The sequence below is a fragment of the Gallus gallus genome, chromosome 20 (assembly GCF_016699485.2).
Source record: "Gallus gallus isolate bGalGal1 chromosome 20, bGalGal1.mat.broiler.GRCg7b, whole genome shotgun sequence".
In the NCBI taxonomy this organism is placed as follows: Eukaryota; Metazoa; Chordata; class Aves; order Galliformes; family Phasianidae; genus Gallus; species Gallus gallus.
The window spans coordinates 13,648,753-13,660,085 of record NC_052551.1 but is presented as its reverse complement, the minus strand read 5'-3'; positions in this window follow the sequence as shown (position 1 = coordinate 13,660,085).

Genomic DNA, 11,333 nt, shown 5'->3' with positions numbered 1-11,333 from the left:
GAATGTCTGTGGAAGCAGTGCTCACAGTGCAGCAGAAGTTTGAGATGCTTTTTTCTTAACGTGATTAAAAATTGCTGCAAGAAATCTGACTATGTATGCACAGCACTATAGCTAGAAAATGTGTGACCAGAAGATAAAGGTAACAGAAATGAAAAATACTTATACTCAGGCATACTTAAGCTGGGTTGGTGTGAGGAAGGAGAGTAGAGGCACCAATATGAGTACATGATAGGGGAAGCTGGAGAGCAGGGAGGCCCAGGGAGGAAGCCCTGTGCAGCTCAGTGCTCAAGGCCAGAGGTGATGAGAGACAGCAGCACAGCCACATTACTGCTGGTAGTGAGGCTTATCAGAGCAGTGCTTGGGAGCTGCCGTTCCTTTCTGGATGGGTGGAACCCCCACCTGCTAGCAAGCAGCATCCTTTAAATGTGCTGAGATTACACAGTTCCCTTATTTCATCTGGGAAATGAGTGAAGTATAATAAAGTAGATTTCTCCATTGCTACCTGAGTGGAATGACTGAATGTTTAAAAGAATAAAGCAAAAGTGTTTGACCTGCCTTCTCTGCTAGTGCAGATCTCAGACCTCTGGAAAAAGAGTTCCTTGTGAGAAATCCTGCTGTCTTGGAAAGAGCTATCGAAGTCCCAGGGGTTTGGGTGGGGAGTTCATGTGTCAGTTAAATGAAATCTTTTAGTGCAGGGAGATATAATTCATTCATAAGACTTACAGGAAATAAATGACAGGACTCTGAACAGCTTTGTCCAGGAGCTGTGAAGCTACGTGACAATGGTGATGTTTGGCTGATTAGAATAATATCACAGAACTGGAAAGATGCTCAGCTAGAAACTCAGGCAAATAGAAGGAGAGCTTCAGAGTCCTGTGGAAATAATATCTCTGTGTTGGAGCAACTGCTGCTTAGGCTGCAAAATAATTGAGAGTTGGGGGTGGAGGAGAGCTCTGCAGATGGCTGCTGGGCTGCGTGCACCGAGAATCCTGGAAGAAGATGCAAAAAACAGAAGCGTTTGGCACCAAAGAGCTGGCAAATGATGCAGGCTTTGTGCCAAGCAACTTTTTAATACGAGCCTCTATAGATCTGGAATTGTGGGAACAAGCAGAATCAAGAAGCCTGAATTATGAGTATAAAAGCGAAATAAACTCCTTAGTGTTAATTGTGAATTTCTTCTAATAAGTGACTTTGGCTCTGGTGGGAAGGATGTGTGTGTCTGCTCCGAGAAAAAGGAGGGCAGCGGACAAACAAACAAGCTTTGTGATGTACCTGGAAGAGTCAGTGTGGCTTTCCTGTCCTAATCGGGCAAATCCAATCAGATTTTTGTAGAAAAGCTGTCTTGTTGTGAATCTCTTGCTCAAACGCACCAGAGGACAGCCTGGCCTACAGGCAGCTTTCCTGGAGAGAAAAAGGGACTTCTCTGATATTTTTAGAATCACAGAATGGTTTGGGTTGGAAGGGACCATGAGGATCATCCAGTCCTTTTTGACACAGGAAATTTCTGTTCTGAGCACGTAATTAAATCTCAAAAACTGGCAGAGGCAGGGCTTGGGTGTCCAGGGCACTGCCTGGAAATACCATGAGCTGCGTTCTGCCAGCAGTTTGAGCGCACTGCTGCTACTGCAGAAGTCATCACGTGGAAAGGACTGTCCATAGAAATAAAGGTGCTCCTTCTCAAGCACATCTGCGTAGTCAGAATTGTGAAATTTGATTTAGGGCATTCTCAGTTTCCCCTTTATGCTGTGTTGTTCATCAGAGGTGATTATTGTAGACCCTGGTCCTTTGTATGCTTTCTCTTTCATGCATTCGGAATGGCGCCTTCTCACCTTCAGCTGTGTGCTATTCACCACTTTGAATACGTTCAGCACCCTCCCTTCTCACTCTTTAGAATGGGCCTTTTCAGTATAACTACTCCCACTCCTCCAGACCAACCAATACAGTGAATACACCTACAGATGGGCTGTTTTAATCCACTCCCATTTTCTAGGCAATATTTAAAAAACAAAACGGATGGATGTAAATGCAGGACTTGGCCTGCTGAAGAGTGTGGCAGGGCAGCAGACTTTCCCTTTGAAGCTGTGTGGCTCATAGCAATGCAAAAAAAAAAAAAAAAAAAAAAAACTGCCTATGAGTTATGTCCGAGTTTTGGCTTTAAGACCATCTGGAAAGGGAGAGGCTGCCCTCGGCTGTGATATGGTGGTGCAGCTGGCAGCCCCGGGCCTGGCGCTCTTGCCATGCCAGCAGTAACTTCTAGAACTGACTAGCAAGGAGCATGGAATTATCTGCCTTTCACCAGAAGTAAACTGGATTGGTGGTTTGTTGTTGAAAGCTTTTCTCACCCTTGTCCTTGCTTTTCCCACTCCAGTGTTATATGGAGACCTTCCACCTCCAGTGCTGCCTGTGAAGGCTTTTCGTTGCCAATTAATGTATGGAAAGGAAAGGAAAAGAACACACTGTGGAGGGGGAAAGCTTGTTCTGAAACATCTCATTCTCTCTTTCTTTGCAGGAGAATTTGGTGCAGTTTGGTTGCTGAAATATGCCAGCTAAACCTGAATCAGATGAATTATTAATGCTTTGCAGATTGCTTCTCTCAATTGGCTGCAGCGGGGCAGCTTCGATGGGGCGTATGTAGCTCCAGTTCTCCGCGTTAAAAATAGACCTCAGCCCTCAGAGGAATGGGAAGCTTAACAGACTATTTTTCTCAGCACAGTTTTAGTTCCATTATGTGTTATTTTGTCAGAGTGCAAAGGTTGGATTGTTATTTTCGACGTGGTGGGTGATCTGACTGAAAACCACTTTTCGGTTTCCTCTCTATATGTCACAAGCTGCGTCAAATTTGGAGCCAAATATTTCCTTTACTGCATCCTCAATTAGGAAAAAATAAATAGAATCTGTATGGCCGTTATGCAGGTTCATCCGCCAGCCCTCACACTTCCACCGAGCAACGTTTCCTGGTGGGAGAATTTGCTGTTACTTAAAAGCTAAAGGTCAGAAAGGCTGAAAATCGGTCTGTAATTTTATTAACCTCTTCTACTGCTGATCTTTTGTTGATCTCATTATTTGACCACACCAACTTTACCCCACTGCTCTGAAGTCACCCTGCTGCACCTTCTGTGAAGCCTGCTCTCAGCAAACATCTGCTGCCTGGCACCATGTTTTGTTTGCAGTGCTTCCCCAGAGCTCCTGGATTGCTGCAAACCAATTAATTATATTATCAGAGTCCAATGTAGCAGCCCTTTTCTGTGCAGAGTGTTTACAAGGGTTCAAAAGATTTAAATACAGTTTTTCACTTGGGCTCTTTCCTGCATAGGTTAAACATTGCTTAGTGCTTTTGCTGCCTTTCATTTGACTAAATTAGCTGGGGTGATGTGCATGCATTTCTGGCCTTACATCTCCCAGCTAATGAGAGCAAGGAAAGCATGACCTGTTGTTGACTGTGTCACTTGTCCTTCTCTGGTACTATTACAGGGTAGCTTGTGCTCTATGTGCAGGTCTGCATTCGAGGCTTTAGCTCTACCTGTTGTGTATTTAAATCCCAGCCCTCCTGCTTGTAGGTTCCAGAAGTTGACAAACCTGACGGATTATTTTGTTTCAGCCACCTTGGGTTTGTGTCTTTACACAAGGAGAAAGCATTAGCTTAACTGACTTTAAGAATTTGGTGCTGCTGGAATAAGCCATTTTGGTTTCTTCCTCCTGGTTTTACTCTCCAGTTGTATCTCTTGAATTGACTGCGGTGTCCCTGTGAGCGACCTGAGCTATAAGCAAATCCTGGGATTTTGGGTACTCCACTGGGTGTGCTGCAGCCCTCAGCTCTGGCTCAGGTTGCACTTGGGATGTATTACAGGGAATGTACCAAATATGTTAGTTTGTTGCTACAGGTGCTGCTTCCCTCCAGGATGGCCTATTTCCTTCTGAACCAGAGAGCTTGTCATAAATAATCTGTGTATTCTGATGTACTTAAATAGTTAATTCCCTAATACTGGCTTTTGGATTGGTAGCAAATGCGGGTATCCTTGTCTGTCTCATCACAGTGGAAAACACGTGTGATAACATTATGGCTCCAGACAGTTTTCAGATGGATGAAACAAGCTTACTGTTTTCTGCTCTTTTAATTTCCAAGCACTTTGTATAATAGCATCCTGCAGTAAGACTACGCAAGAACAAAGACTGGTGATTAATGGGTTGTGTAGTATAACAGTACAAATACTGAACTTTCCCATCTGACCAACAGTATATGAGGTTTTGGTACAGGCAGCACACAGCTCTGTTGCCCAGCATTTTATTTTTAAAACAGAGAAGTAGAAAATAAAAGCAATGAAGAGTAAGGAGACATTGTCAGGGGTTATAACCTGCTGCCTCCTTGGGCAAATTCTGTCTGTGCTTCCTTTCGTGTTGTTGCAACTCTTGGAGACTGCTGTAGTCCAACAGCAGCAATAGGAGCTTATAGGATCAAAAGTAAAGTTATTGTCCTGAATGAATCCTTCTTTGGACTGCAGAATGTTGGTAATCACTTCTACTCTTCTCCTCATACCTACTGAAATCCCTTTCTCAGTAGATATTCAGTACTATTTTGACTGGGAAAATGAACATTCTTCTCACAGAGTGTGAAGCGGTGCTACTGATGGGATGAGATTTACCCTTTATTTCAGTTAAGATTTCAGGCAGTCTTTATGGAGCTAGTATTAAGAGTCAGGTTTTGTCAAGTTCTTTACTGAGTATCATTTCTTATACTATCTTGCCTTTAGCAGCAGAACATGGTATAAATTAATCTGTATGTATTTTGTGTGATTCCATGAGTATGTGATAATGAGTACGGTGAAGCCAGCAGATTACTTTCTAGTTATATTAGCTGGTGGATTTCTCACAGGTATTCAAATGTTGCATACAGGCTGCACTGAGCTTAAAGATGATAATTTTTTTCTACATGTTCTGTGAGAATAATACTAGATGTTTGTGAATCTGTGCTGTGAGCAGTTTAATTAAGTGCTTGGGTCTGTGAGACCTGTGAGCGATGCTCAGCATGTTGACCTTGTCTGGCTTAAACAAGATCAGATTGACCCTATATACTTCTAAATGCTCTTCTTAGTGTGTGGGTGCCGTGAATCTTTTCTGGTCCTCAAGATGCTGGTTTTGCACACACAGCTTCCACTTTGAGGCAGGTGATTGCAGAGCAAAGCTTCGTTTTGTCTTACATGTGTTTTGTTCCTTCCCTTCCACGGCTCTGAGATGGATGGAGTTCTATGGGAGGAGTGTCCCGACACGCTCTGCCATTGGGAGCTGCTGCCAGAGCTTTGCCCTTTTCTCGTTTCAGTGCATCATTGCTTGCAGGCTTTGTGACATCTGGTGGCTGGCAGATTTGGAGATATTTCTAAATTGCACATGAATCATTTCATTGCCTTCATTGTTTTGAATTTCCCATCTTGTCAGATAAGCTAACATTTAAGCTCTCATTCAATTTACACTCAAATCATAAAGAAAACAATCAAATACGGCAACAATAAGTGCACTGTCTTTAGCTCCCATGCTTTGCTGATACGTTAGCTGATGTGCTATTCCAGTCAATACACAACATTTTTCTTTCTCTACATTAAATGCAAGAAATAATAGAAGTTAATGACCCCCTGAAGGATAATTCTCCTACCAGTGTTGATTTTCAATGAGTAAACATCTTTGCTCTAAATAGAAGGACACTGATAACAGGAATTCCTTCCAGCAGACCAACAAGCAGTGGACTGACCGTGGGGTCTTGATCAGCTTACAGCAGGAACCTGTCGCCCTGAGCAAGAGCGGTGATACAAATTAGAAATCAGCTTGTTTGTTTCCAGTTCCTGCATCTGCCTTTTCATCTCAACCTCCCACCTTTGTTCTCTCTGAATTTCAAGTCTTCACATCTGGTTTTGTGTTAATTGGTCCTAAAAATTGCTCATTATTGAAGTAATCACAGATGTCCTGACCTGCCATAGCTGCTAATTAAATTACAGCTGACTTGCACCTTTATAGACTTTCGTTACAGTGATAAGTGTTTTCCTCTTTGATTTTATTCCCTCTTTGAAACAAAGTATAGATCAGCTCTTGCTGAACTGCATTTAAGCTGCAAATGCTACTGGATCATTTTACTTTAAGAATTACTTTTTTATGGGGAAAAAGTGACTTCAAAGAAAATCGTTAAAGATGAAATTGTTAGAGATTATTTAGAAAGGGATTTAAAACCTGATTCATTTACAATGGGCCACATACAAAGAGGAAGCCACTGACTGCATTGCGCAGGTGCCGCTTCTGGGTTTGTGATGTGCATTTTGTGGATGGCTGTGACAACTGGACCTGGCTGTTGTATATTTGGCAGGTAACCACACTGTACACTTCTTCATATACCCATTTCAGATTTTGTTCTGCAATCCATCTTTATGAACCCTAACTGACCCTGGCTGGTGGCCAATGACAATTGTATATGTCTTTAGACTCGGAATGTCCATCATAAGTTAGTCTGAGTGAGTGATAGCTCTGCTGAGTAATTTTATGTGTACAGAACTCGTATGAGATGCTGTAGCACCCACCCAAGCTGGTGCTTATCTCGGTTGACATCCCAGGGCAATTTCTTGCTGAAGTAGGTCTGGAATGTTGATGTGGAGGGCACAGACTAACGCTGTGTGGGTTGGTTTGGGTGTAGAGTCAGTGAAGGCAGCTGAAGCCATGGGGGCTACAGTTATTTGATGTAACATGACTCTGAGTTACTCTGCTAGTTTAGTTCTCAAAATACAATTGTGTTTATGTGCTTGGCAGTTTTTTTTTTTTTTTTTGTAAGAGTTAAAGTTTTTTTTCCTTAGAGAGTTTCCTTTGTTTACATGGCCTCTCCTCTGCTGGAGCTTCTTTTCCAAGTCAGATATTTAGAGACAAATCAGTACTTGAGTATTTATTTTGAATTTGGTATCTGAGTTGGAAAGAATTGTTGGTCTGAATTACCAATGGTTTTGCAAAATCAAAACTTGAGATTAGTTTTACTGGCTACTGATGATGATATGTGGAAGCTTCTGGCTTATTGTTCAATGACACACAGTGTTTTCTATCACCCACCTTTTTTTTCCCATTCACCTATCTACTATTTCTCAGGGAAAATGTATCCTACTTTTATAACAAACTTTGACAATGATATCATTCTTTTTCTGAGAAGATTTTTGTTCATAAAGATATTCTTTACCACTCTTATTTGGTATATACAATATATTCTCCTTAAGTGGATGCTTCAAACTTTCCCTTTCAACCCTATTGCTTGATGTGAAGCAAAATCTAAGCTTTCCAAGTGAGCCCAAATGTTTACAAAGGAAGAATCTCTGGTAAAGATGTTGATTGCAGGATCCGTTTCCACATGGGAAAGGCGCTGCTAAGGTCAATCACAATGGAGTTGCATTATGTTAATTGCGGAGGACAAGTTCATACCATACTGCTTGAGAAGACCTCTTGGTAAAACTCCTTATTTCTTGCTGAAGATGAAGCAGAAAATGTGCCAAGTTGTGTCTAGTAGTCACCAGCAAGTAACCTGTAATTTGTTACCTTTGCCCCTGGAATGTTGTGGAACTGTTTCAGCGCTCAAATACAGCTAGTTTTGCAATAATTTAGGTTCTTTATCAGCCTTCTCCTCAGCAGGGAGTTGCCAGCTAAGTTTTACCCTTTGCCCAACCCCTGACATAATGAAGATACGCTGATTAGAAGTGAGGGAGGATCAAGGCAGGGTTCTACAGCCCTACCACACCGACAAGCATTGGCTGCACATGAGTCAGTGCTGAGCCGTGCACCAAGGAGCCGGAGTGGTTCTGAAGAGGACCTCATGGCAGTGCATGTCTTTGAGAAGAACTTGCATGTTAACCCTATATCTGAGCAGAACATTTCAGTGCAGTTCTAATGCACAGTGTATTCTGCTCATACTTTCTATGTCTCTAAATATAAATGTATCACGTTTCCCCTCAGATTATCTCATTTCAGACAGGAATTGAATTATTTCACATTATATATCTTGAAAAAGCTCTCTGCAGCCTTTGGGATGAAAATCTCTGAGTACATATAAAGAAGATTTTGCTGTTTCTTTACATCCTTTCAACTCCAGTGACATCAGCTGGCTGTACAGGTGAGGCAGAGGTTACTGATAAGCCTCTACGCAACTTGCAACTGCTTGAATGATGAGGGATCTGAATTTTTCATGTGCATTCATCTTCATTTCTTCCCTATGTGTACAATAACTTTTCATGCAATTAGTAAGAAAAACATTCACAATTGCTTGCTTAATTGGCAAGCAGGGTAAATAGCACAAATGTTGCAGCTATGAGTAAAAAATAAAGCCATCTGTATGCATCCAGAGGAAATGGATGCACGAATGAGGATCCCTATCTTATGCCAATATTGTACCCTCATTTGGATGCCCTACAGATTCAAAAACATGCACAAAATCAGGAATCACCTCTTTGCAGTTGAACTTGACTATCTGCTGCCCTGCAGTCACAGGTGTTTGTTGTGATACATCATTTGCACTCAGAATAAAGTGAGTGAATGTGCAGAAAACATAATTTGAAAAAATATTTAAATAGAAAATGAGACTTTTAAAATCCATTTTTGACAACTTCCCAGGTGACTGGAATATGAAATGGTGCGATGTCCACATTTATTAGGTGAGATCGATAACACGGTTTGAAATGAAATCAGCGTAGGTTTCTGAGGATAAGAGGATTATGGTGAATCAAAAACAAAACCAAAATTGCCAAGTAAATAAAATGCTTTGGAAGAAAATAGAGCAAAACTTTGCATTGCTGTGGACTTTCTGTGAGGGGTTGTTATCTTTGACTATCTGACTCCATTAATTACGTTTAACGGCAGAGGAAAAAGCACTGTGTTGTATATTTTGTAGTCTAGTCCAACAACAGTGGAATTAAAACAGCTGCAGGGGTAAATAATAGAATGTGATCAGATTCTTGGCTAGCCTTATCTGCATCTTCCTTTATCTCAGTGTATTATCTGGTGCAGATGAGACATGGGTCTCTGAAGAGAGAGTGATTAATCTTACTAGATATCTTTATAATCTCAGTTAGGATGTGAGTGTTAGTGGTAAGCAAAATGTTCTTGAGGGTAGAAGAGAATTGTGCTCAGAAGGCCTGGGTACTATCCTGATGGGTTGACATTTGATCAGACATGCCATCTCCCCCATCTGTACCGTGGAGGTTGATTTTTTTTTTTTTGCCTCCACAAACAGGATCTTGATGACCAAGATGTAGTTCTGCATTTATGAAAACAAATGGGGTGGAGAAGGGCTCAATGGCACTGCTTTCCTTCCCCAGCTGAGTAATTTAAAGAAATTTAAGATAATGGGATTCTTCAGTATTCCCTGTTTTTTGCTAGAGCCACTGTGTTTAGGACCAAAGGCTGACCTGATGGGAAGCCTTGGCCTTGGATAGTTTGGACTGCAGCATAAATTTTAATTTGCTTATCAATTTTTCCCTTTAAAACTTTTGTATGAATCATTTTTATTGCTACTTTCTTGATTATCAAAACCAGCACTATCAGCGGTGCTTATTTGCAATTATAGGCCCAGGTTCCAAAGCACTGCAGGAACTGCTTCCTCCATCAGGGGCCTGATCCCCAGGGAGCCCCATTCTGCCATGTGTGCCATGAGCCTTAGAGCAGTTATCCTCTGATTCCCCTGGCTATAAAGTTGAACATGTTGCTGTTTTCTCACGTTACTCAGAGGGTGCATGGAGATTCTGAGGTGGTGCTTCGTTCTTGTTGAGTAGCTCCAATGGATGGGAACTGTTGCACACAGGAGTTTTGAGGGTAGTATTGACTGTTTTTGTGCCTCTGGAGCTGTATGTGCATGTCAGAAATGCAGGTGAAGGGACTATAGGGAGCACTAGGGCATGAGATATTAGGGAGGTTGGAAGGCAGAGGTATTTATATTGCTGGCAATGTCTGGTATTTGGGAACAATGGCTGACATTGAGTTGGAAGGGGCCTGGAGTGCAGTGTTTGCTTCCTTTCAGGGAGCCCTGTTGGCAGTGAATGGATGCAGCTATTCCAGTTGCTGGGGGAGTGCGCTTTGAAGGCACCTTGCTGCTGTCACCACTGAAGTGTAAAAGCTTAAAAAGAAAAAAAACAATAGTACTAATATGACTGTTGCAAGAAATATCTTTTTGTGTAAGACCTTCAGTTAGAAAAGGGTTCAGATGCTGGTATTTGCTGAAGGGATTGAGGTAAAGATCCCCTGGATCATACAGAAATCTGAGACAGAGCAGTTCTGTTCGTGCCAGACAGCTGCACACATCATACAGAATCCCCTGCTGCTTTCTTGCTTGACAGATTTTCTCACCTGAGTGGTTTGAATTGTTTTGTGCATTCTTCCCAAATAAGTGGGGCAGTTCCTCCTCTCTGTCCTTTCTGATACTTGAAAGACAGGGAGGCAAGAATGGTTGGTGTATTTTCTCTAGACAGGGCTGGAAGGACTTATGCAGGGCTCCAAGCTGTGTACCTAATGGAGGGGAAAAAAAGTCTGTCTTTGGTCAGAGGAGAAGCAGAGGACCTGAGCTCTTCCCCTGGGTGCCACAAAGCTCGGTGGCCATCCTGCTAGCTTGGGTAAAGTCAGGTCACTGGGTGTGCTTCTGACCATAGCTCTTCTATGTCTGTATATGTACACTGATTTGTACGTATTTATATATTATACGTATTATATGTATGTATTAATTTAAATGCATTCATATATTATACATAGACATACATATGTATGTGTGTATATATCTATTTAAGGAGCAGGCGCATCATAAGAAGCTGGAGCAAAATCCTCCTGCCAATGTGTTATCCTGCTGGCAGAAGATGTTCTATTTATGGACTTTTCTTATGGTTGCTATGGCAACAAGCCTGCGGCACTGGTTCCTCTTGTGGGGTGGTGCAGAAGGCGATGTGCCCCAGTGCTGCATCTCCACGTCCCATGAGCCATAGGGGACAGCAGGGTCAGCTCTGCGGCCTGGTGCTTCAGGCAGGGCTCCTGCACAGGTACTGGCACAACCTATGTTTGAGTCGGGTTACTTGATATTTACTCTTGAGAAATAGGAACTGTAACTGTGAGCTCTTCTAAGATCCTCTCTACTGCCAGCTGTGCAGCAGAATGCTCCTGAATGCACCCGGTTGTGGAACAATTGGTCTCCGCAGGGAGCAGATGCTGAGCAGAGACAGCTTTGGCACTCAAAGTGTGGCTGTGAGAGGGGCCTTGCTGGCCTCATCACGGGCACAAGGAGGTCAGTGAGTGGCAGGTGTGAAGGGAAAGAGCAGAACCAGAAACCTTTGTGCTGATCTCCCACT